Source organism: Pocillopora verrucosa, chromosome 3 (assembly GCF_036669915.1).
Source record: "Pocillopora verrucosa isolate sample1 chromosome 3, ASM3666991v2, whole genome shotgun sequence".
NCBI lineage: Eukaryota > Metazoa > Cnidaria > Anthozoa > Scleractinia > Pocilloporidae > Pocillopora > Pocillopora verrucosa.
Genome location: NC_089314.1, coordinates 3,478,327 through 3,503,349, shown reverse-complemented (window position 1 = coordinate 3,503,349; position 25,023 = coordinate 3,478,327). Strand labels below are relative to the sequence as shown.

The following is a 25,023-nucleotide window of genomic DNA, read 5'->3' as shown; positions in this document are numbered from 1 at the left end:
AAAAATTAACCATTAGAATCACAGTTTCCGAGATCTTTTAATCAGAAATATTTCTATCCATTAAGCTGCGTCTCAAAACAACAACCCATGGCCACCTGCGCATCTAAGTTGCTATTGCAAAAATTATTTGAAAAATAAGACTCTTTTAAAACGTTAACGGTCACTTGTTAGCGATCGCTTTGATGATGTGTGAAGAGGATCTGGATCGGGTTAATTGTTTAGCGACAAAGATGGAAAAATATAACTGACTACCGAGAAAATACAAAAAAGAATTACCGATTAGGGCGGACAAGTAAATACTAACCGACAACCAAAATTATCGATATTCCTATTCAGAAACATGGCTTTGGAGGTCAAATGCCAGATTCAGTTTAATAATTAACAGATATCCAATCATCAAACTTATTTTATGGCCTTGTAAGTTTGTGGGCTCATTTCCAAAGTGACTGTTACTCTAGCCCACGAATCACTTAACAAATATGAAACCTTCACTTGTATTTTTAATCATCAATTGTGATTTATCAACAACCGACAAAGATTACAGGTTTAGGCATTCTTGCGCATAAAATTAGACGATAGTGATTCTGACTTTCGAACTAACAAAGGTGACCTCTAAGTCTCTTAGCATAGTCATTTTAAGCCTTGTGTGTACATCACAACACACTTGGCGGGACACTTAACAAGTTAAACATATATGGCACCTTCGAGCACGCTAACGAAAAAGAAAAAAATCAACAAAACAGAAATAAATGCTCTCAACTGACAACAAAATAATGTTTGCACAAGTTGGCCCCTTCGTCTGATTCCTTTTCAAAAAAAATGAAATCTAATTATCTAATTTAAAGCCACGCTTAACTTTAATAATAATACGCTTTCCTCCAGATTTCTCTAACAACAAGATGCAGCTAATGTTGCTTCCCCCATTTGTTAACAACATAAACAACAAAGCCAGCACTCGGTAAGCAAGCCTCATGGCAAATAAGACTGCTACACAAGAGCTGCAGTTATCCAGCGTATAACCATTCTTTGTCGTGAGCCCATGCACATAGCGCGCCATGACTTCTGGGTAACGAATAGCCTCCTTTTCAAACAGCCCCTCCAGGTACCAGCGGCAGTAAGACAGACTGTAGATCACTGGACCGAGCACGCTCTCTGCCATTTTACACAGTGTAGGAGAACTGCTTAGGAATTCAGTGCGAGACAGAAAGAGAATTGTGTCAATTTACGAAATTGAAGAAGTGTTGGCTTGTTGTTAAGCCGGAAAAGGAAGGTCGCGCAAAGGAAATATTCGCAGGGACTGGTATAAACATAACCACCGAGGGGCGCAAACACCTGGGCGCTGCGCTGGGCTCACAGACCTGTCTTGAGCATTATGTGGGTGGCAAGGTAGAAGATTGGGTGGGAGAAGTGACGAGGTTGGCGGAGTTTGCAAGATCTCAGCCACAAGCTAGTTATGCAGCATTCACATTTGGGCTTAGACATCGGTGGACGTATTTTATGAGAACTTTGCCGGATATCGAGACCCTACTGCAGCCCTTAGAGCGTGCAATCTCGGATGTGCTTATACCATCGCTCATAGACGTAACTGTTCTGAGGCAGAGCGCGATCTAGTAGCATTGCCGGTGCGTATGGGTGGTCTTGGGCTCATAAATCCATCTGATAGTGCGGAGCGGAGTACTCAGCCTCTATTAGAGTAAGTGCTCCACTTGTAAGCAAGATAGAGGCGCAATCCCATGAGACCCCAGATGAAGCCGAGGTACAACGACTGGTATACGCCACCCGGAAAGAAAAGGGTGATGGGCTAAAAAAAGGAGCTTGAGGAAGTGAAGGCCAGGTTGCCAGACAAGACACAGAGAGCCGTGGACCTGGCCTGTGAAAAAGGCGCATCCAACTGGCTTACAGTTATTCCTCTCAAAGACATGAATTTTGATCTCAACAAGCGGGAATTTCGTGATGCCGTGAGGCTCCGATATGATTGGCCGACACCCGATCAGCCGTCAGTGTGCGTTTGTGGTAGCATGTCTACAGTAAATCATGCGATGATCTGCCAGCGTGGAGGCCTAGTTATTCAGCGCCACAATGAAATTCGCAATCTACAGGCCGAGCTGCTCGACATGGTCTGTTATGATGTGCAAGTTGAACCGGCATTGCAACCTATCACAGGCGAAGAGCTTGACAGAGGGGCTAACCAAGCCCCTGATGCACGCCTTGATGTCCACTTTAGGGGTTTCTGGGAGCGACAGAGGGCCGCTTTTTTTGAGGGGGGAAAGGGGGAGGGGGGAAGGGGGGGAGGATTATGGCTTTGTCACGATAAAATTTACTTGATCCTTTAAAGCTCTATTGAATCCTTATGACCCCCTTCCCCCCTCATTTGCGGTCAACTTTCTTAATCCCCCCCTTATTAGTGACGACTGATTCTTCCCTCCGCCCTCTGCCCTCCGCCCTCCCTCTTAACCATCGATTCCCCCAAACTTCTCCACCCTCTTCCTCAGGCGATAAGTAATGTCCTGTAGCCCGAAGGTAGCAAACCAATACAATAACTCAAAGTAGCGAAGTCAAATTGATTAATGTGACGCATCAATACAAATTTTCTTAAGTTCCATTCTCTATTGTCTATCCCTCTTCTTCCTCCCCCTCGTATTACTGTTTGTCACGATAACCTTTCCTTTGTTTACCTGCCACAAGAGAGGAGATGAGTGCAAAAGTAACAGATGCCATCTGTGAGTTTTTGGGGCTGAAGATAGCGGATATGCAATATCCCGCTCCAGTGCAGGCGAACTGAACTCCAACAGTGGCGGCATAATGTGATTGGAAGTAAGCTAAGAAAATTTTCAAAAAAATTACAACAGACACGTAGATCTAAGTTTGAAAAGTAAAGAGGGGGTGGAGGGAGGTATAAGTGTGCGCAAGAGATCAAGAATTGTTTATTATCTCATGCTGTGCGACTGTTCGGCCTCAACCCTAACATTCGCTGACTTTCTGGTCTAACGTCAAATATCACACTAACGGACACTATTACTTTGGTCGACTATGGACATTTGTAGACGCCGCAAGGGGAAAAAATTGAAAAAAAAATTCAAAGGGGGCCTTTAAAATTATCGGGTTGATAAGAGAGATAAACAGAGTCACGCCCTATTCCAATAGTAATGAAAACCCATGCCTATGAGATAAAACGACATCGATTTCTACCTCTCGGTGCAATCAGTGGGTACAGCAGGCTCAAATAAACAACAGGAGTGATGATGATTATGGGAATCTGAGCGAAATTGACAGCCACAAAGTAACTTATCCTGTTGACACCAGCTGCGGCTTCACTGCAAAGTAAAGTTGACCAAATAGGAATAAAAGTAAGTATAAGAGTAAGTATTAAACCACTGGCACTCTAACTTTACATCTGATGCGGACCTACTATATTATAAAATAAAAAGATAAATTAACCTAGAGTTAAGTCTTAAATAAGAAACAGAATGAATATAAATATCAATGTGTAATAATATATCAGAAATAGTAGAAATTTGAATTCTTGTTATAAACAACAGAGCCACCCCCCTTTCCAAAATTTATATTAACAACATCATTTTTTGCCTTTTTAAGCCTGTTTTTAAAAGCAATTGGATCGAAAAAAGTGTCTTAAATTATCCGGTAATGAATTCCATGCAATTGCTGCCCTATGTGCAAAAGGACTACGGCCAAGTTCAGCATTAGGTCTATCAATTAAAATATTTAGCGATTTTCTAAGATCCTAACTATTAGAGCACTCAACAACCAAGGCATTTACTTCATTTAAGGCAAACCAATAAAATGCCACGTGAGTAATTGTTAGAATACGAAACTTATAGAAATACTCAAGAGGCATCCACCCAACTCTTGCTAATATATCATCATCCTTCATACATTTTGGTAACTTATATATCAGTGTAGCAGCTCTAATATGTATCAATTCTAGTTTTTTAAGCTTGGTGCCAGACCCCATGTCACAATTCCATATAAGACACTTGGGATTACTGTCTTAAATTAAATAGTTTCTAAAATAGATTCGGGTAGAAAACTTATACGTCTCAGCATTTTAACTTTCAAGTGAAATGAACAACGAGTTAGTTTGATATGCTGAGACCAAGATAATTTGTCATCGATTGTAATTCTGAGGCACACAGAGGAGGATACATACCGAATGACGTTGTCGCCCCACTTCAGAGGTTTCATAGGACCTATGAAGGGCTTAATGCTCAAAGTCATCGCTTCGGATTTACCTACGTGGACAACCAGTCTGTTCTCAAGAGTCCAGGAATTAACTTGGTCTAAGACTTCTTGTAAAATTATGACAATATCCTCAACAGAATTCCCTATAACATAAATTGTTGTATCGTCTGCATACATATATAATTCCCCGATGGTCACGTGATCCAGTAGGTCATTAACATAAGTAACAAACAGTCTAGGGCCAAGCAAAGATCCTTGAGGAACTCCAACTCTAACAGGTCTTAGACCTGATCTAATATTGTTAACTTGAGTCCTTTGCATACGGCTGGTGAGATAATCATTGATCCAGCTCCACATATCACCCGATACACCGAGTACGTTTTTCTGCAGGAATTATGTGGTCCACGCAATCAAAAGATTTGCGGAAATCGATGAATAAGACTCCAACCTTGTGACCTGTATCCAAAGGTCTCCTCTAGGACTCATAAGATGGAGGAGAAGGCTTTCAATAGAGTGTCCTTTCCTAAAACCCCATTGTCTATTAGTTAAGATACCATTAGAAATAATATGATCATCTATAAACTTGCATACGACCTTCTCGAGTAGTTTTCCTGGAACACTAAGCAAAGATATTGGTTGAAAATTTCTAGGGTCCAGTCTATTCCCTTTTCAAAGATAGGTATAACTGAAGATTCTTTCCACTGCTGGGGGAACTTACAACAATCCTTGCTCTTTTTAAAGACTTCAAACAAGCCCTGGATAAGAGATCTCTGTGCCAGTTTAAGATCTTTAAGTGAGACTCGATCTGGTCCTAATCCCTTGGATGGATTAAGATGCAGATACTTACTGGTTAGCATGAATCATCCACCAGTTGCTTCACGTTTCCCTTTGTGTGAACAGTTTATCATTACTAAATTCATCTATCTTCCTTTCGTTATTATCCGGACGACAGAGATCCCGGTATTTGATCCGATTTCGTTATAAATATAAAAGCTATTTGCGTTTAGAAATATATTGCTTCTTAAAATTCCGTGATAGTATAAAATGCTTGGACAACGGCACGGTTAAATAATCCAATTTAAGAGTCTTCAGTACAAAAAACTTTGATCGTACTTTGAAGCTCACGAGTTACTTTTCGGTTGCAATCTTATTTTCATGCCATCATAACTTAATTATTTCGGTGAAATGTCTAGAAAAGCACAATAATTTACCTGACCATACAAAGTGGATGTTACCGCGAAACTCGCTAGCTCTCTCTGTCTACCGTTGCTAACTAATGAACTGTCAGTGCAAAGAGGTTAGAGCAATGAAACGGAAACTTGTTTTTAAAAAAATGTACATATAAATATATATATAAAGGAAAAAAAATTCCCGTTTAGAGTGCAGAATTTTTGAGATGTCTTCAGCTTGAAGTATTGAAATAAAAATACCCGAAATGTAAACAAAAAGTTCGAAGGAAATTAACTTGGTTTGAGTTGCCGCAAGAATTGAGTAAACGAGGGCTCCATTATGGAAAGCGTGGCAGTCTTCGGCCAAACGATGATTATGTGAAGTAAATTCATAATCAGTTGACAAAAAAAACTGTTATTAAGTCTGTGCCTTTCGCCTTTGTCTTTTTGATAAAGAATTAAACTTGCACCAATTATAATAAACAGGACGTCTTCCGCATCAGTACACAAAGCGGGCTTTTATTGCGCGAGAGTAAGGCACAAACGATGGATGGTCGTTTGTATTCCCGTGCAAACTCTTATATTTTCACCATGACGCTTATTACGCGGGATGATCACCTCGCAGCGTGATCTCACATCCACCAAGCAGTAATAAATGAGTTGTCAGTAATCGGATCCTTACGTTTGCGCGAAGATTTCTGGGATCGCCACGGGGCAAACATTGCAACTCGCAAGAAAGGAATGTATAGCGAAACATTTCGAAGTCCTAAAAAACGAGAGATCATCGCTTTTTTGCCACTGATTTATCAGAAATGGGTCTACGTAATATTGGTACAATAATATTGATTGATTTATTGGCGGGATTATCACCCATGGTTGTTAAAAGGAGTTTTGTTTCTTTCACTTCCTATTAATGTTGACTGTTTTCTATTACATTCTGGCTGATAATTCGCACAGCAAAACAAAACCAAACCAAACTAAAAGCAACTGCTCAACAAAGGGAAATGGTATTTTATCATTCATTTGTTTCTTTCCCAACTTTTATTCCTATTCGACCGCGGAGAACATCCATGTCACCCTACAGTTTCCAAAGAATTGTCTTTGAGCTACCTTTTTCTTGTAATAACAAGTGTTGGCTTTCAATTTTCAATCCACGTACTGTGTAATCAGTTATTGTAAATAACAAACAATACATAACCATTCAGCCGGTCATAGCTGTCTATGGTATCACATTTTCGGGTTTCCTTAAATACATTCGTCCGTCCTATGTACCGTCCTTAGTGAAACTTGTCTACAACACTGTAAAAATGCTTCTTTTAAGTTCATTGATTGATATCAGCGGCGTCATCATCTAAAGTAATAAAACATGAATTTCTGCTTATTCTACTACATTGTGAATGACTGCATTCTGTTTAAAACCTGCAGCTGAACAGCAAAAGAAAAAGAAATAAAACAAAAACAAAAGGAAATGCTTCATCGAAAACAAGTTTAATGTTTCTCTCCGTAATAATGTAATATTACAACAAGTTGTTCAGTTTCGTTAACAAAAGAAGTTTGTAATCTATATGGAAACAACGGTACTGAAATAAACACTTCAATGTCGTTTTACTGATCTAGGCAAAGGTTTCTCATTCTTTTGTGCCTTTATGTGAAAAAAAATGACTATGACTATGGACTCCTTATCTAAGATTATTTAAATTATTGGCTACACAGTTATTTCATCATAACAGCCCGATTAGTGAGTCAACATTTTTTTTTTCCCATTTTAATGCTTAACCTGACAAACAGTATTTTCTTTGAACATCATCACTGACGTTAGTTTTCCGTTATGGACCCGTGTTAGAAATGTAGAGAAGCGCGCAGGAATTTTCCTGGTTTAGTTCAAGCTTAAATTTTTTACTTTCAATTTTATATTTCTCCAAACACTACAAATTAACGGCCCTGAAGTGGAATGTTAACCGGGTGTGGACGGCGTGGACTTCTACGAAATATTATTTGTAACATACCTGCTCTAAATTCTGGCATTTGTATGGCGTAAATTATAGGATTTATTAGCGAGTTAAACATTAGAAATGTAAACATCGCCATTTGAAAGTGAAAAAGGAAATTAATGGGAAGGCTTAAAAGTAGCTTAAAATAAAAAACGAACACACCATAGCATACTATCGATAGCAGGAAAGTTAAGAACGATCCAAATGTGGCATGAAACACTGTACTTGTCAGTTTTCTTTCCCTCAGGCCGGCTGCACCATGGAGTTGAGCAAAACGACCACCACGAACTTTGATATAAATAGAAATATAGCATGCAAATATAACCAAAAGAAGGATGGAAATATATGAAAAGAAGAACCAAAAAATTATTATGATGTCGTGATTGAGGATTGATCCTCTAAACATCATAGAGATCATGACTACAGGGACTAACCAAGTGACAACTATAACCACTCCATAAACCCATTTCTTAACAAAACGATGCTTGAAAGGACAGAATGTTGCGTGTGTTCGTTCTAATGAAATAAAAGCGAGATTAAGAAGCGAGACTTTATCAATATGATACAGTGCTTCTAAGAATAACATAATTCTATTAGGCATATCGTTCTCCCACAGATGGCATACGAACCTCCCAAGAGATTCAATCCGAAGAGGTCCGGTAACCGCCCCGACCAAGAGATCGACTATGACCAGATGGATGACCAAGTATGTACTCTTTCTCTGTAGCCGGCGCTGCTTCGCAAACATAATAATGGTGATGCTATTGAGGATGACTATGGCCAGACATACAGTGCCGAGCACAGCAAGCCATGGAATGCAGTGGGGGGCAGGAACAAACATCCAATCTTCACTTTTCAGGTAATGAGTAATGTTGCTTGTGTTAGAAGCCATTGAGTTTCCACTGAAATATTACTTTACCAAACGACCTAAATAAATGGAAACAAGTTGCCAAATTTTTCAGTGAACTATACGATGTTTCCTTACTTGGCAATTTCTTGCGATGCGGGGAATTTTTTTTTTTTGCTTTTTTTTTTTTTATTAAACCATATGCAGACTAACGATTGAGGCATTGATATTTCTCAACCATACACGCCACTAACGTATGACTGCAAGGGATAACGTGAACATATCTGAATAAACTGTATTCGAAGACTTTTCAGGACTGTTTCAGACACAGTACACAAGCATGAGGTAATTTGTTCGATTTTGGTGTTGTTATCAAAAGTAGTTGCATTTACGTGTATATGGCTTCTTGAAAGTCTGTTAAAGGAAAAGTGTCTGCGCAATGCCTCAGTCAAAATTCCAATTCCAGAGTCTTGGGTCAAAAACTTTAAAAAAAAGACACTGCATAGATATCATTGTACTTACTCAGTTGCAATATTGTTTTCATATCGTCACAGCCTTATTACTTCCGTGAAATTTCTTGATTAGCATTGAAACGTACCTAACCACGTACTGTAATATCACAACAAGAGTCTGCTAACAATGAGCTTAGTTGTTGATTTATAAACTGTCGAAGGTTGTATCTTCAATAAAGTTCTTCATTTACACCGCTATACCACAGTTTGAAGTGGCTTTTACTGAAATATGAATTTCAAAAGGCCAAAGAAAGAAAAAAATCATAAAAACGAATAAACATACCTCGAAAAAGGAAATAGCTGTCGTATTCAGAGCCACTTAATCCACTCCCTTTAAATACATGAAAAAAGTGTGGAGGTCACTGTCGGTAGCAAGATGATTATATGTGACTTGAATTAACCAGTTAATATTTTCAAATAGCTCTTTATTCGAACACCAGCGTGTTAGGAAAATTAGTTAATAATCATATCACAGGTGTACAGGAAATGTAGGCGGCTAAGCTTCAGAATGGGATAAACCTATTTGTTTAATTGACTATGTCTTCGGCGACAAGCCTGAACTAAAATTTACCTCCAAATATTGTCAGATAATATGGATAAAAGATTAAAACCTCCCTCTAAGATTCTTCCATGAACTATAGGAATGGGTTTTGAACATCTACTTACGCTTTTGTTAAGGTAACACATGATCAAACGAAACCAACAAGAAGATGGTTCTATTTTACTGAGTGGGAAGAACAAACGTCCAACATTTGAAATGCTCTACGACAGATGAAGGAAGTCTTATTCCTTTCTGAAACATATTTAATTATTCCTTTCATAGGTTTATTATTGAGGTGTTATCTACTAGTGCCGACGAAAGAAATACTCTCCCGACTTTCGATAAACCTTGGATACAGCCTCATGGTTCTTGATTCTTATTCCTATGACAACGTTTGGCCACAGTTGACTCCCATTAACTCATATAGTCCAGTGCAATGTGGTCAGAGCATTGAAACGGAAAAGTGTAAGAAAAAAGTATTTCGAAGCAGAACCCCTCGAGTTATTGAAAGAAAATTACTCAAAATGTAAACAGAAAATTAAAAAACTATCAACTTTGGTCTGAGTTGCTGCAAGACTTGAATGAACAAGAGTTCGAGTGTGGGAAGCTTGGCAGTCAACGGCGAAACGATGATTATGTGAGGCAAATTCATAATTGACCAAAAAAAACTGTTAATAAGTCTTCCGTGAACACAAAGATGAAAGCCGATACGAGAGCAGCTGAATAGGAAGGGCAAATAATCAATAGGCGAAATATGATAGGACATATTACTTATTTTACCTGCGCTATAAGCAAATAAATGGATCAATTTGCCTAAAAGGATATCTCGATGTCAGCCCATTCTGGACGGACATTCGTTATACTGACAATCGCTGAGCCAACCCTAATTAAATGTAAATAGATTGTGTGGTAAGATGTTTACTTAAAGATTGATTTCTGTTGATGTCCACAAAACAGGAACGATGCAATTAGCCTAAATGTTCCGCATTGTACACAAAGTGAGTGGTTATTGCTCGAGTGCGAGGAAGAAACGTGAAGAGAATATTTCAGCTTCTTCAGCACAGGTGTTAATTTGGGTCCAACGTATCATACATTTTTCAGTGAATAAGTCCTCTCCCTTTTCCCGATAAAAAGGGAAAACCGCGTCCTAGAAAACGTTTTTCACAACGAGGAATCGCAAAAAATTAACCACTAGAATCACAGTTTCTGAGATCTTTTAATCAGAAATATTTCTATCCGTTAAGCTGCGTCTCAAAACAACAACCCATGGCCACCTGCTCATCTAAGTTGCTATTGCAAAAATTATTTGAAAAATAAGACTTCTTTGGTCATTTCTTATTCAGAAACATGAACATTCTGGATTAGGAGGTCGAATGGCATATTCAGTTTCATAATTAACAGATATCCAATCATCAAACTTATTTTATGGCCTTGTAAGTTTGCGGGCTCATTTCCAAAGTGACCGTTACTCGAGCCCACGAATCTCCTAACAAATATGAAACCTTCACTTGCTTTTTTAATCATCAATTGTGATTTATCAACAACCGACAAAGATCACCGGTTTCGGCATTCTTGCGCATAAAATTAGACGATAGTGATTCTGACTTTCGAACTTACAGAGATGACCTCTAAGTCTCTTAGCATAGTCATTTTAAGCCTTGTGTGTACATCAAAACACACTTGGCGGGACACTTAACAAGTTAAACATATATGGCACCTTCGAGCACGCTAACGAAAAAGAAAAAAAAATCAACAAAACAGAAATAAATGCTCTCAACTGACAACAAAATAATGTTTGCACAAGTTTGCTACCTCGTCTAATTCCTTTTCTTGCGTTCACTGTCACAGGACACACGCAAAAAAAATGAAATCTAATCATCTAATTTAAAGCCACCCTTGAGTTTAACACTAATACGCTTTTCTCCAGATTTCTCTAACAACAAAATGCAGCTAATGTTGCTTCCCCCTATTTGTAAACAACATAAACAACAAAGCTAGCACTCGGTAAGCAAACCCCATGGTAATTAAGACTGCTACACAAGAGCTGTAGTTATTCAGCGTATAACCATTCCGTGTCGATAGCCCATGCACATGGCGCGCCATGGGTAACGAATAGCCTCCTTTTCAAACAGCGCCTCCAAGTACCTGCGGCAGTAAGACAGACTGTAGATCACTGGACCGAGCAAGCTCTCTGCAATTTTACACAGTGTAGGAGAACTGCCTGCGAATTCAGTGCGAGACAGAAATAGAATTGTGTCAATTTACGAAGAGAACCGGCAGCAGAGCAGGGTGAGGGCAAGAAACCCTCAGCAGCATAAAATTGCTATTGCAAAATATTTAGTAAAGACACTGAAATAAATCGTTCTAGGATCGCGCCTGGCAAATATTACATTGTAAGAGTGCCAACTCATACATAGTCGCAAATCCATCACGACAAATTGTTAAGATTTTAAAGAGCTTTTGCCTGTGCCAAAAGCGTAGGCAACAGACATTCTGGTAAATTTTTAAAAGCTCGGTTGCGTTTGGCTTGGTTTACGATGGGTTGCCTTCGTTATCACTCTAAACTTTGTTTGCCCAGACACCGAATCCGAAACAATATAATGTCCTAGAATTGAACTTTTAGCGCAAGTAATTATCAGCAATTAGGACTTTTTTCAGAATTTCGTCATATTCGAGACAGAGGTGAGGTAAGGTAAGGGCCGGTCATTATTCACCGCCGGGAGAGGGGGGGGAAGGATTATGGTTTTGTCACGATAAAATTTACTTGATCCTTTAAAGCTCTGTCGTATCCTTATGACCCCCTCCCCCCCTCATTTGCAGTCAACTTTCTTGATTCCCCCCCCCTTATTGGTGACGACTGATTCTTTCCTCTGCCCTCCGCCCTCCCCCTTTACCAAACGATCCCCCCAAAATTCTCCACCCTCTTCCTCAGGCGATAAGTAATGTCCAGTAACCCAAAGGTAGCAAACTAATACAATAACTCAAAGCAGCGAAGTCAAATTGATTAACGTGACGCATCAATACAAATTTTCTTAAGTTCCATTCGCTATTGTCCCATCCCTCTTCTTCCTCCCCCTCGTATTACTGTCATGCCATCTGTGAGTTTTTGGGGCTGAAGATAGCGGATATGCAATATCCTGCTCCAGTGCAGGCGAACTGAACTCCAACAGTGGCGGCATAATGTGATTGAAAGTAAGCTAAGAAAATTTTCAAAAAAATTACAACAGACACGTAGATCTAAGTTTGAAAAGTAAAGAGGGGGTGGAGGGAGGTATAAGTGTGCGCAAGAGATCAAGAATTGTTTATTATCTCATGCTGTGCGACTGTTCGGCCTCAACCCTAACATTCGCTGACTTTCTGGTCTAACGTCAAATATCACACTAACGGACATTATTACTTTGGTCGACTATGGACATTTGTAGACGCCGCAAGGGGAAAAATTGAAAAAAAAAATCAAAGGGGGCCTTTAAAATTATCGGGTTGATAAGAGAGATAAACAGACTCACGCCCTATTCCAATAGTAATGAAAACCCATACCTATCAGATCAAACGACATCGATTTCTACCTCTCGGTGCAATCAGTGGGTACAGCAGGCTCAAATAAACAACAGGAGTGATGACGATTATGGGAATCTGAGCGACATTGACAGCCACAAAGTAACTTATCCTGTTGACACCAGCTGCGGCTTCACTGCAAAGTAAAGTTGACCAGATAGGAATAAAAGTAAGTATGAGAGTAAATATTAAACCACTGGCACTCTAACTTTACATCTGATGCGGACCTACTATATTATAAAATAAAAAGATAAATAAACCTAGAGTTAAGTCTTAAATAAGAAACAGAATGAATATAAATATAAATGTGTCATAATAGATCAGAAATAGTAGAAATTTGAATTCTTATTATAAACAACAGAGCCACCCCCCTTTCCAAAATTTACATTAACAACATCATTTTTTGCCTTTTTAAGCCTGTTTTTAAAAGCAATTGTAATGAAAAAGTGTCTTAAATTATCCGGTAATGAATTCCATGCAATTGCTGCCCTATGTGCAAAAGAACTACGGCCAAGTTCAGCATTAGGTCTATCAATTAAAATATTTATCGATTTTCTAAGATCCTAAGACCTGATCTAATGATCTAACATTGTTAACTTGAGTCCTATGCATAAGGTTGGTGAGATAATCATTGATCCAGCTCCACATATCACCCGATACACCGAGTAGGTTTTTCTGCAAGAATTATGTGGTCCACGCAATCAAAAGCTTTGCGGAAATCGATGAATAAGACTCCAACCTTATGACCTGTATCCAAAGCTCTCCTCTAGGACTCATAAGATGGAGGAGAAGGCTTTCAATAGAGTGTCCTTTCCTAAAACCCCATTGTCTATTAGTTAAGATACCATTAGAAATAATATGATCATCTATAGACTTGCGTACCACCCTCTTGAGTAGTTTTCCTGGAACACTAAGCAAAGATATTGGTCGAAAATTTCTAAGGTCCAGTCTATTCCCTTTTCAAAGATAGGTATAACTGAAGATTCTTTCCACTGCTAGGGGAACTTACAACAATCCTTGCTCTTTTTAAAGACTTCAAACAAGCCTTGGATAAGAGATCTCTGTGCCAGTTTAAGATCTTTAGGTAAGACTCGATCTGGTCCTAATGCCTTGGATGGATTAAGATGCAGATACTTACTGGTCAGCATGAATCATCCACCAGTTGCTTCACGTTTCCCTTTGTGTGAACAGTTTATCATTACTAAATTCATCTATCTTCCTTCTGTCATTATCCGGACGACAGAGATCCCGGTATTCAATCCGATTTCGTTATAAATATAAAAGCTATTTGCGGTTAGAAATATATTGCTTCTTAAAATTCCGTGAAAGCATAAAATGCTTGGACAATGGCACGGTTAAATAATCCAATTTAAGAGTCTTCAGTAAAAAAAACTTTGATCGTACTTTGAAGCTCACAAGTTACTTTTCGGTTGCAATCTTATTTTCATGCCATCATAGCTTAATTATTTCGGTGAAATGTCTTGAAGAGCACAATAATTTACCTGACCATGCAAAGTGAATGTTACCGCGACACTCCGCTAGCTCTCTCTGTCTACCGTTGCTAACTAATGAACTGTCAGTGCAAAGAGGTTAGAGCAATGGAACGGAAAATTGTTTTAAAAAAATGTACATATAAATATCTATATAAACGAAAAAAAAATCCCCTTTAGAATGCAGAATTTTTGAGATGTCTACAGCTTGAAGTACTGAAATAAAAATACCGGAAATGTAAACAGAAAGTTCGAAGGAAATCAACTTGGTTTGAGTTGCCTCAAGAATTGAGTAAACGAGGGCTCCAGCATGGAAAGCGTGGCAGTCTTCGGCCAAACGATGATTATGAAGATGATTGTAGTGAGCAAATTCATAATTGACAAAAACAACTGTTATTAAGTCTTTGTGCCATTCGCCTTTGTCTTTTTGATAAAGAAATTAAACTTGCACCAATTATAATAAACAGGAAGTCTTCCGCATCAGTACACAAAGCGGCTTTTTAATGCCCGAGAGTAAGGCACAAACGATACAAGTCCTCACTGGCGCTGGTGTCCACCCAATAACCGCTAGTTTCCTCAAAATAAAATAAATAACCTGCCGAGGTATTTTTATTGAGAATTTGACTTTATGGTTTTATTCAAAGAGCGATCGTTTCTATTCCCATACAAACTCTCATATTTTCGCCATGACGATTATTACGCGGGATGATCACCTCGCAGCGTGATCTCACATCCACCAAGCAGTAATAAATGAGTTGTCAGTAATCGGATCCTTACGTTTGCGCGAAGATTTCTGGGATCGCCACGGGGCAAACATTGCAACTCGCAAGAAAGGAATGTATAGCGAAACGTTTCGAAGTCCTAAAAAACGAGAGATCATCGCTTTTTTGCCACTGATTTATCAGAAATGGGTCTACGTAATATTGGTACAATAATATTGATTGATTTATTGGCGGGATTATCACCCATGGTTGTTAAAAGGAGATTTTTTCTTTCACTTCCTGTTAATGTTGACTGTTTTCTATTACATTCTGGCTGATAATTCGCACAGCAAAACAAAACCAAACCAAACTAAAAGCAACTGCTCAACAAAGGGAAATGGTATTTTATCATTCATTTGTTTCTTTCCCAACTTTTATTCCTATTCGACCGTGGAGATCATCCATGTCACGCTACAGTTTCTAAAGAATTGTCTTTGAGCTTCCTTTCTCTTGTAATAACAAGTGTTGGCTTTCAATTTTTAACCCACGTACTGTGTAATCAGTTATTGTAAATAACAAACAATACATAACCATTCAGCCGGTCATAGCTGTCTATGGTATCACATTTTCGGGTTGCCTTGAATATATTCGTCCGTCCTATGTACCGTCCTTAGTGAAACGTGTCTAAAACACTATAAAAATGCTTCTTTTAAGTTCATTGATTGATATCAGCGGTGTCATCACTTGAAGTAATAAAACATTAATTTTTGTTTAATCTACCCCATTGTGCATGACTGCATTCTGTTTGAAACGTGCAGCTAAACAACAAAAGAAAAAGAACCTAGAAAAATAACAAAAGAAAATGCTTCATCCAAAAAAACTTTAATGTTTCTCTCCGTAATAATATAATATTACAACAAGTTGTTTCAGTTTCCGTAACAGAAGAAGTTTGTTATCTATATGGAAACAACAGTACTGAAATAAACACTTCGATGTCGTTTTACTGATCTAGGCAAAGGCTTTTCATTCTTTTGTGCCTTTCTGTGAAAAAAAAAATTGCTATGGACTCCTTATCTAAGATTATTGAAATTACTGGCTATACAGTTATTTAATGATAACAGCCCAATCAGTGACTCAACATTTTTTTCTCTTGTACTATGCTAAATCTAACAAACAGTATCTTCTTTGAACATCATCATTGACGTTAGTTTTCCGTTATGGACCTGTGTTAGCAATGCAGAGAAGCGCGCACGAATTTTCCTCGTTTAGTTCAAGCTTAAATTTTTTTTTTTCAATTTATATTTCTCCAAACATTACAAATTAACGGTCCTGAAGTGGAATGTTAACCGGTTGTAGACGGTGTGGAGTTCTACGAAATATTATTTGTAACATACCCGCTCTAAATTCTGGCATTCGTATGGCGTAAATTATAGGATTTATCAACGAGTTGAACAAAAAAAATGTAATCATTGCCATTTCAAAGTGAAAACGGAAATTAGTGGGAAGGCTAGCATATAGCTTCAAATCAGAAGCGAACACGCCATAGCATACTATCGATGGCAGGAAAGTTAAGAACGATCCAAATGTGGCATGAAACATTGTACTTGTCAGTTTTCTTTCCCTCAGACCGGCTGCACCATGAAGTTGAGCAAAACGACCACGACGAACTTTGATATAAATAGAAACATAGCATGCAAATATAACCAACAGAAGGATGGAAATATATGAAAAGAGGACCGAATAAAAGTTAATGTAGTCGTGATTGAAGATTGATATTCCATACACCAAAGAGATCATGAATACAGGTACTAACCAAGTGACAACTATAACCACTCCATAAACCCATTTCTTAACAAAACGATGCTTGAAAGGATAGAATGTTGCGTGTGTTCGTTCTAATGAAATAAAAGTGAGATTAAGAAGCGAGACTTTATCAATATGATACCCAGTAGCCAGTTCTAGTAAAAATAACCAAATGCTGCTAGGCATATTGTTCTTCCACGTATGGCATATCAAGCTCCCAATAGATTCAATCCGAAGAGGTCCGGTAACCGCCCCAACCAAGAGATCGACTATGGCTAGATGGATGATCAAGTATGTACTCTTCCTCTGTAGCCGGCGCTGCTTCGCAAACATAATAATGGTGATGATATTAAGGATGACTGTGGCCAGACATACAGTGGCGAGCACAGCAAACCATGAAATGCAGTGGGAGGCAGGAACAAACATCCAATCTTCACTTTTCAGGTAATGAGTAATGTTGCTTGTGTTGAAAGCCATTGAGTTTCCACTGAAATATTACTTAACCAAACGACCTATATAAATGGAGACAAGTTGCTTAATTGTTCAGTGAACTATACGATGTTTCCTTACTTGGCAATTTCTTGCGATACTAGGATTTTTTTTTTTGATTAAACCATATGCAGACTAATGATTGAGGCATTGATATTTCTCAACAAACACGCCACTTACGTATGACTGCAAGGGATAACGTGAACATATCTGAATAAACTGTATTCGACGACTTTTCAGGACTGTTTCAGACACAGCACACAAGCATGAGGTAATTAGTTCGATTTTGGTGTTGTTATCAAAGGTAGTTACATTTACGTGTATATGGCTTCTTGAAAGTCTGTTAAAGGAAAAGTGCTTCCACAATTCCTCGGTCAAATTTCCAATTTCAGAGTCCTGAGCCAAAAACTTTTAAAAAGGCACTGCATAGATATTATTGTAATTACTCAGTTGCAATATTGTTTTCATATCGTCACAGCCTTATTACTTCTGTGAAATTTCTTAATTAGCATTGAAACGTACCTAACCACGTACTGTAATATCACAACAACAGTCTGCTAACAATGAGCTTAGTTGCTGATTTATAAACCGTCGAAGGTTGTATCTTCAATAACGTTCTTCATTTACACCACTATAACACAGTTTGAAGTGGCTTTTACTGAAATATGAATTTCAAAAGGCCAAAGAAAGAAAAAAAATCATAGAAATGAATAAACATACCTCGAAAAAGGAAATAGCTGTCATATTCAGAGCCACTTAATCCACTGTCTTTAAATACATGAAAGAAGTGTGGAGGTCACTGTCGGTAGCAAGATGATTATATGTCTTTATTTGAACACCAGTGTGTTAGGAAAATTAGTTAATTATCATATCACAGGTGTACAGGAAATGTAGGCGGCCAAGCTTCAGAATGGGATAAACCTATTTGTTTAATTGACCATGTCTTCGGCGACAAGCCTTAACTAAAATTTACCTCCAAATATTGTCACATAATATGGATAAAAGATTAAAACCTCCCTCTAAGATTCTTCCATGAACTATAGGAATGGGTTTTGAACATCTACTTACGTTTTTGTTGAGGTAACACATGATCAAACGAAACCAACAAGAAGGTGGTTTTATTTTACTGGGTGGGAAGAACAAACGTTCAACATTTGAAATGCTCTACGACAGATGAAGGAAGTCTTATTCCTTTCTGAAACATAACTAATTATTCCTTTCATAGGTATGTTATTGAGGTGTTATCTAATAGCGCCGACGAAAGAAATACTCTCCCGACTTTCGATAAACCTTGGATACAGTCTCGTAGTTCTTGATTCTTGCTCCTATGACAACGTTTTGCCACAGTTGACTCCCATTAACTCATATAGTCCAGTGCAATGGGGTTAGGGCATCGAAACGGAAAATTGTAAGAAAAAATATTTCGAAGCAGAACCCCTCGAGTTATTGAAATAAAACTACTCTGAATGAAAACAGAAAATTTAAAGGAAATCAACTTTGGTTTGAGTTGCCGCAAGACTTGAATGCTCGAGTATGGAAAGCTTGGCAGTCTTCGGCGAAACGATGATTATGTGAGGCAAATTCATAATTGACCGAAAAAAAACTGTTAATAAGTCTTCCGTGAACACAAAGATGAAAGCCGATACGAGAGCAGCTGAATAGGAAGGGCAAATAATCAATAGGCGAAATATGATAGGACATATTACTTATTTTACCTGCGCTGTAAGCAAATAAATGGATCAATTCTCCTAAAAGGATATCTCGATGTCAGCCCATTCTGGACGGACATTCGTTATACTGAATATCGCTGAGCCAACCCTAATTAAATGTAAATAGATTGTGTGGTAAGATGTTTACTTAAAGATTGATTTCTGTTGATGTCCACAAAACAGGAACGATGCAATTAGCCTAAATGTTCCGCATTATACACAAAGTGAGTGGTTATTGCTCGAGGGCGTGGAAGAAACGTGAAGAGAATATTTCAGCTTCTTCAGCACAGGTGTTAATTTGGGTCCAACGTATCATACATTTTTCAGTGAATAAGTCCTCTCCTTTTTCCCGATAAAAAGGGAAAACCGCGTCCTAGAAAACGTTTTTCACAACGAGGAATCGCAAAAAATTAACCGCTAGAATCACAGTTTCTGAGATCTTTTAATCAGAAATATTTCTATCCGTTAAGCTGCGTCTCAAAACAACAACCCATGGCCACCTGCTCATCTAAGTTGCTATTACAAAAATTATTTGAAAAATAAGACTTCTTTCGTCATTTCTTATTCAGAAACATGAACATTCTGGATTAGGAGGTCGAATGGCATATTCAGTTTCATAATTAACAGATATCCAATCATCAAACTTATTTTATGGCCTTGTAAGTTTGCGGGCTCATTTCCAAAGTGACCGTTACTCGAGCCCACGAATCTCCTAACAAATATGAAACCTTCACTTGCTTTTTTAATCATCAATTGTGATTTATCAACAACCGACAAAGATCACCGGTTTCGGCATTCTTGCGCATAAAATTAGACGATAGTGATTCTGACTTTCGAACTTACAGAGATGACCTCTAAGTCTCTTAGCATAGTCATTTTAAGCCTTGTGTGTACATCACAACACACTTGGCGGGACACTTAACAAGTTAAACATATATGGCACCTTCGAGCACGCTAACGAAAAAGAAAAAAAATCAACAAAACAGAAATAAATGCTCTCAACTGACAACAAAATAATGTTTGCACAAGATTGCTGCCTCGTCTAATTCCTTTTCTTGCGTTCACTGTCACAGGACACACGCAAAAAAAATGAAATCTAATCATCTAATTTAAAGCCACCCTTGAGTTTAACACTAATACGCTTTTCTCCAGATTTCTCTAACAACAAGATGCAGCTAATGTTGCTTCCCCCTATTTGTAAACAACATAAACAACAAAGCTAGCACTCGGTAAGCAAACCCCATGGTAATTAAGACTGCTACACAAGAGCTGTAGTTATTCAGCGTATAACCATTCCGTGTCGATAGCCCATGCACATGGCGCGCCATGGGTAACGAATAGCCTCCTTTTCAAACAGCGCCTCCAAGTACCTGCGGCAGTAAGACAGACTGTAGATCACTGGACCGAGCAAGCTCTCTGCAATTTTACACAGTGTAGGAGAACTGCCTGCGAATTCAGTGCGAGACAGAAATAGAATTGTGTCAATTTACGAAGAGAACCGGCAGCAGAGCAGGGTGAGGGCAAGAAACCCTCAGCAGCATAAAATTGCTATTGCAAAACATTTAGTTACGACACTGAAATAAATCGTTCTAGGATCGCGCCTGGCAAATATTACATTGTAAGAGTGCCAACTCATACATAATCGCAAATCCATCACGACAAATTGTTAAGATTTTAAAGAGCTTTTGCCTGTGCCAAAAGCGTAGGCAACAGACATTCTGGTAAATTTTTAAAAGCTCGGTTGCGTTTGGCTTGGTTTAGGATGGGTTGCCTTCGTTATCACTCTAAACTTTGTTTGCCCAGACACCGAATCCGAAACAATATAATGTCCTAGAACTGAACTTTTAGTGCAAGTAATTATCAGCAACTGGGACTTTTTTCAGAATTTCGTCGTATTCGAGACAGAGGTGAGGTAAGGTAAGGGCCGGTCATTATTCACCGCCGGGAGAGGGGGGGGGAAGGATTATGGTTTTGTCACGATAAAATTTACTTGATCCTTTAAAGCTCTGTCGTATCCTTATGACCCCCTCCCCCCCTCATTTGCAGTCAACTTTCTTGATTCCCCCCCCCCCTTATTGGTGACGACTGATTCTTTCCTCTGCCCTCCGCCCTCCCCCTTTACCAAACGATCCCCCCAAAATTCTCCACCCTCTTCCTCAGGCGATAAGTAATGTCCAGTAACCCAAAGGTAGCAAACCAATACAATAACTCAAAGCAGCGAAGTCAAATTGATTAACGTGACGCATCAATACAAATTTTCTTAAGTTCCATTCGCTATTGTCCCATCCCTCTTCTTCCTCCCCCTCGTATTACTGTCATGCCATCTGTGAGTTTTTGGGGCCGAAGATAGCGAATATGCAATATCCTGCTCCAGTGCAGGCGAACTGAACTCCAACAGTGGCGGCATAATGTGATTGAAAGTAAGCTAAGAAAATTTTCAAAAAAATTACAACAGACACGTAGATCTAAGTTTGAAAAGTAAAGAGGGGGTGGAGGGAGGTATAAGTGTGCGCAAGAGATCAAGAATTGTTTATTATCTCATGCTGTGCGACTGTTCGGCCTCAACCCTAACATTCGCTGACTTTCTGGTCTAACGTCAAATATCACACTAACGGACATTATTACTTTGGTCGACTATGGACATTTGTAGACGCCGCAAGGGGAAAAATTGAAAAAAAAAATCAAAGGGGGCCATTAAAATTATCGGGTTGATAGCAGAGATAAACAGAGTCACGCCCTATTCCAATAGTAATGAAAACCCATACCTATCAGATCAAACGACATCGATTTCTACCTCTCGGTGCAATCAGTGGGTACAGTAGGCTCAAATAAACAACAGGAGTGATGACGATTATGGGAATCTGTGCGACATTGACAGCCACAAAGTAACTTATCCTGTTGACACCAGCTGCGGCTTCACTGCAAAGTATTGTTGACCAGATAGGAATAAAAGTAAGTATGCGAGTAAATATTAAACCACTGGCACTCTAACTTTACATCTGATGCGGACGTACTATATTATAAAATAAAAAGATAAATAAACCTAGAGTTAAGTCTTAAATAAGAAACAGAATGAATATAAATATAAATGTGTCATAATAGATCAGAAATAGTAGAAATTTGAATTCTTATTATAAACAACAGAGCCACCCCCCTTTCCAAAATTTATATTAACAACATCATTTTTTGCCTTTTTAAGCCTGTTTTTAAAAGCAATTGTAATGAAAAAGTGTCTTAAATTATCCGGTAATGAATTCCATGCAATTGCTGCCCTATGTGCAAAAGAACTACGGCCAAGTTCAGCATTAGGTCTATCAATTAAAATATTTATCGATTTTCTAAGATCCTAAGACCTGATCTAATGATCTAACATTGTTAACTTGAGTCCTATGCATAAGGTTGGTGAGATAATCATTGATCCAGCTCCACATATCACCCGATACACCGAGTAGGTTTTTCTGCAAGAATTATGTGGTCCACGCAATCAAAAGCTTTGCGGAAATCGATGAATAAGACTCCAACCTTATGACCTGTATCCAAAGCTCTCCTCTAGGACTCATAAGATGGAGGAGAAGGCTTTCAATAGAGTGTCCTTTCCTAAAACCCCATTGTCTATTAGTTAAGATACCATTAGAAATAATATGATCATCTATAGACTTGCGTACCACCCTCTCGAGTAGTTTTCCTGGAACACTAAGCAAAGATATTGGTCGAAAATTTCTAAGGTCCAGTCTATTCCCTTTTCAAAGATAGGTATAACTGAAGATTCTTTCCACTGCTAGGGGAACTTACAACAATCCTTGCTCTTTTTAAAGACTTCAAACAAGCCTTGGATAAGAGATCTCTGTGCCAGTTTAAGATCTTTAGGTAAGACTCGATCTGGTCCTAATGCCTTGGATGGATTAAGATGCAGATACTTACTGGTCAGCATGAATCATCCACCAGTTGCTTCACGTTTCCCTTTGTGTGAACAGTTTATCATTACTAAATTCATCTATCTTCCTTCTGTCATTATCCGGACGACAGAGATCCCGGTATTCAATCCGATTTCGTTATAAATATAAAAGCTATTTGCGGTTAGAAATATATTGCTTCTTAAAATTCCGTGAAAGCATAAAATGCTTGGACAATGGCACGGTTAAATAATCCAATTTAAGAGTCTTCAGTAAAAAAAACTTTGATCGTACTTTGAAGCTCACAAGTTACTTTTCGGTTGCAATCTTATTTTCATGCCATCATAGCTTAATTATTTCGGTGAAATGTCTTGAAGAGCACAATAATTTACCTGACCATGCAAAGTGAATGTTACCGCGACACTCCGCTAGCTCTCTCTGTCTACCGTTGCTAACTAATGAACTGTCAGTGCAAAGAGGTTAGAGCAATGGAACGGAAAATTGTTTTAAAAAAATGTACATATAAATATCTATATAAACGAAAAAAAAATCCCCTTTAGAATGCAGAATTTTTGAGATGTCTACAGCTTGAAGTATTGAAATAAAAATACCGGAAATGTAAACAGAAAGTTCGAAGGAAATCAACTTGGTTTGAGTTGCCTCAAGAATTGAGTAAACGAGGGCTCCAGCATGGACGCGTGGCAGTCTTCGGCCAAACGATGATTATGAAGATGATTGTAGTAAGTAAATTCATAATTGACAAAAACAACTGTTATTAAGTCTTTGTGCCATTCGCCTTTGTCTTTTTGATAAAGAAATTAAACTTGCACCAATTATAATAAACAGGAAGTCTTCCGCATCAGTACACAAAGCGGCTTTTTAATGCCCGAGAGTAAGGCACAAACGATACAAGTCCTCACTGGCGCTGGTGTCCACCCAATAACCGCTAGTTTCCTCAAAATAAAATAAATAACCTGCCGAGGTATTTTTATTGAGAATTTGACTTTATGGTTTTATTCAAAGAGCGATCGTTTCTATTCCCATACAAACTCTCATATTTTCGCCATGACGATTATTACGCGGGATGATCACCTCGCAGCGTGATCTCACATCCACCAAGCAGTAATAAATGAGTTGTCAGTAATCGGATCCTTACGTTTGCGCGAAGATTTCTGGGATCGCCACGGGGCAAACATTGCAACTCGCAAGAAAGGAATGTATAGCGAAACGTTTCGAAGTCCTAAAAAACGAGAGATCATCGCTTTTTTGCCACTGATTTATCAGAAATGGGTCTACGTAATATTGGTACAATAATATTGATTGATTTATTGGCGGGATTATCACCCATGGTTGTTAAAAGGAGATTTTTTCTTTCACTTCCTGTTAATGTTGACTGTTTTCTATTACATTCTGGCTGATAATTCGCACAGCAAAACAAAACCAAACCAAACTAAAAGCAACTGCTCAACAAAGGGAAATGGTATTTTATCATTCATTTGTTTCTTTCCCAACTTTTATTCCTATTCGACCGTGGAGATCATCCATGTCACGCTACAGTTTCTAAAGAATTGTCTTTGAGCTTCCTTTCTCTTGTAATAACAAGTGTTGGCTTTCAATTTTTAACCCACGTACTGTGTAATCAGTTATTGTAAATAACAAACAATACATAACCATTCAGCCGGTCATAGCTGTCTATGGTATCACATTTTCGGGTTGCCTTGAATATATTCGTCCGTCCTATGTACCGTCCTTAGTGAAACGTGTCTAAAACACTATAAAAATGCTTCTTTTAAGTTCATTGATTGATATCAGCGGTGTCATCACTTGAAGTAATAAAACATTAATTTTTGTTTAATCTACCCCATTGTGCATGACTGCATTCTGTTTGAAACGTGCAGCTAAACAACAAAAGAAAAAGAACCTAGAAAAATAACAAAAGAAAATGCTTCATCCAAAAAAACTTTAATGTTTCTCTCCGTAATAATATAATATTACAACAAGTTGTTTCAGTTTCCGTAACAGAAGAAGTTTGTTATCTATATGGAAACAACAGTACTGAAATAAACACTTCGATGTCGTTTTACTGATCTAGGCAAAGGCTTTTCATTCTTTTGTGCCTTTCT

At 38.3% G+C, this 25,023-nt stretch overlaps 4 pseudogenes; 1 reads left to right on the top strand and 3 right to left on the bottom strand.

The window, feature by feature from the left end:
- Positions 1 to 826: 826 nt before the first annotated feature.
- The window catches only part of LOC136276856 (uncharacterized), a 41,176-nt pseudogene continuing 16,979 nt past the window's right edge, over positions 827 to 25,023 (bottom strand).
- On the top strand, positions 1,231 to 2,333 carry LOC136279980 (uncharacterized; annotated as a pseudogene).
- On the bottom strand, positions 7,278 to 8,252 carry LOC136279979 (lysophosphatidic acid receptor 1-B-like; annotated as a pseudogene).
- On the bottom strand, positions 16,303 to 17,286 carry LOC131799426 (trace amine-associated receptor 1-like; annotated as a pseudogene).